The sequence below is a fragment of the Octopus bimaculoides genome, chromosome 12 (assembly GCF_001194135.2).
Source record: "Octopus bimaculoides isolate UCB-OBI-ISO-001 chromosome 12, ASM119413v2, whole genome shotgun sequence".
Taxonomy (NCBI): domain Eukaryota; kingdom Metazoa; phylum Mollusca; class Cephalopoda; order Octopoda; family Octopodidae; genus Octopus; species Octopus bimaculoides.
This window is the reverse complement of record NC_068992.1, coordinates 63,755,855-63,758,816: the sequence shown is the minus strand read 5'-3', so window position 1 is coordinate 63,758,816 and position 2,962 is coordinate 63,755,855. Positions and strand designations below refer to the sequence as shown.

Sequence of the window (2,962 nt, the reverse complement as noted above, 5' to 3'; positions counted from 1 at the left end):
ATTATTATTGTTGTTGTTGTTGTTGTTGTTGTTGTCGTCGTCGTCATTATTATTATTATTATTATTATTATTATTATTATTATTATTATTATTATTATTATTTTGGTTTGGCTCAGGTTCGGTCTTATTCCTGATAGGATTTATGTGGGTAGCGAGTAACCTTAGGTATCCACAAGTTTTCAGATGTCTTTCAAGTGTTTAAAATCTTCCTGATAATCTTTGCTGTCCCTAAGTGACAAAATACATACATACATACATACATACACACGCATACATACATACATACATACATACATACATACATACACACACACATACATACATACATACATACATACATACATACATACACACATACATACATACATACATACACACACATACATACAAAACAAAAATACCCTGTTGTTGATGTTGAAATTGCAATGAAGGAGCCTTGGATCTAGGTTAGAAACCGGCTCTTTCTCTATTGGCAAGAATTCTTGAAATAAACTGAATAATGACATACATGCACACAATGTTATGCAAAACACAACAAAATTAGACAAAAATAACTGTATGGCACCCATCAGGGTAGTGGTTGAAGACTGAGGAATGGTAAAGGGGTTGGAAGCTGGTACTTACAACCACAACTGTGAAACTGGACATTTTGCTCTGCACCATCAGTCTCATACCCCAACTGAACATAGCTCCAGTATTGGTCTGAAGTCTTGAAGGATCAAGAGCAGCCATAAGTCTATGTTGACCCCCTACTGATCTTACATCGTTCTTCATTATTCATCTACTTAACACCCTACGATATTGTACCTCAAAGGCGTCGAGGTGATGCGGTCAATATCCTTTTCCGTATACCTGATTGTCACTCTTGTGCGCCTCACATACTAGGGCACAAGATTATGAGCGTAAAATCGCGAGTGTAAAATCTGCCTGGTGCCACACCTCGTCCTCGATTTTGTAGGCCAGGTAGATGGTAACGTAGGCTTTACCCTTTTTTAATGTAAAACATGCTAGTCCCCACATCTACCAAAGTCTCCTTTAACTTGCTTTTGAAGCTACAGGAAAACTTCTGCTCTTCTCTTAGTAAACGCAGATAATTAAATCTTCTCATTACCTTCTTCCGAATTATTTGGACAAAGAATTTGAACCCTTTTAAATATAGCTTTTCAACAGCTCTGATTGGGATTGTGCTACGTCCATATCTAAAATTTGATACTGAAAGCAAATTGGGCAAAACTATCTTTGAGCATGCATTTCTCGCTTGGTAGCATTCCTGTCTCTGTGATCGTACCAATGTTATTGGTATTGTTGTTCTTGTTGTTGATGATGAACAAATCTTAAACATAGGCGCAGGAGTGGCTGTGTGGTAAGTAGCTTGCTTACCAACCACATGGTTCCGGTTTCAGTCCCACTGCGTGTCACCTTGGGCAAGTGTCTTCAACTATAGCCTCGGGCCGACCAAAGCCTTGTGAGTGGATTTGGTAGACGGAAACTGAAAGAAGCCCGTCGTATATATGTATATATATATGTGTGTGTGTGTTTGTGTGTCTGTGTTTGTTCCCCCACCATCGCTTGACAACCGATGGTGGTGTGTTTACGTCCCCGTAACTTAGCGGTTCGGCAAAAGAGATCGATAGAATAAGTACTAGGCTTCCAAAGAATAAGTCCTGGGGTCGATTTGCTCGACTAAAGGCGGTGCTCCAGCATGGCCGCAGTCAAATGACTGAAACAAGTAAAAGAGTAAAGAGTATGATCCAATAAGCTATCATGCTTTTCAGAGAACAAAGAATTTCTTTTGAAAAAATCTTGTATGTTTCACTACAAAGCTGACTTGTTTGAATATTTCTGCTCCACGGTTTGCAGAAATGTTTGTGTTCTTTTGCTTTTGATGAGCATTATTTGGTTGGCATCGTATGATTGCAAGTGAAAGTGAACCAAAACAGTGTTCTGAGAGTTAGATTAAATTCTGTTTTATCGTAAAATTAATTAAATGAAATTAATTTGTCTTGCAGAATAGGTTTATGCTAGACAAACATGTAAAAAAATAGAATGATTAATTCATTTTCTGAAAAGCGTGGTGATATTTAACGATGTGGAGAGAGTGGACGAAAAAGAAGTTCGTTTTTCACCAAAGTACAAATATGTAACAACAACAACAATAACAACAACAGCAGAAGCAGCAGCAACAACAACAACAACAACGTTGATAACAATAATAGTAGCAACAACAAGAAAAATAATTGTGTGTGTGTATGTGTGTGTGTGTGTATGTGTGTGTGTGTTACTGTCTCCCTACCATGTCATCGCGTAACAGTAGTAAATGAATGTCACCATCATACAAGCAGAGGCCTTTGTTTCCAATCTTCCGTGAAAACATGTCCGGTCATGGGGAAATATTACTTTGCTTGAAAACAAGATGATGATGATGATGATGATGATGATGATGATGATGATGATGATGTTTCTAATTTAGGCACAAAACCAGCGACCTTTTTGAGAAATGGGTTAAAATGGGTTTAATCGATTACTTCAGTTCCAGAAAACAAAACAAAAAGGCTTAAAAAGTTTTCAATGCTAAAAGAGTGTATCCATCCATCCATCCATCCATCCATCCATCCATCCATCCATACACACACATATATACATACACACGCACATACATACATATACATATACGTACACACACACATATATATATATAACGTAATATATTTATACACACACACGTACTCATATATAAAATAGCTATATGGCTGTCTATCTATATACAACTGATACGACAGGCTTCTGTACAGTTTCCATTTACTAAATTTCCCTCACAAAGCGTTGCTGAACCCAAAAGTGAGAGGTTGAGAAGTAAATTCAAATTTGTTAACCACACGGCACCGATGTTTTACGTTGAGAGAGAGAAAGAGAGGGAGGGAGAGAGAGAGAGAGAGAGAGAGAGAGAGAGAGAGAGAGAGAG

The 2,962-nt window shown here is 37.7% G+C and overlaps 1 protein-coding gene across 1 annotated transcript in view; it reads left to right on the top strand.

Moving 5' to 3' along the window:
• The window catches only part of LOC106881024 (coiled-coil domain-containing protein 63), a 20,894-nt gene that overhangs the window by 10,165 nt on the left and 7,767 nt on the right, over positions 1-2,962 (top strand). The gene's annotated exons all lie outside the window — the stretch shown is intronic.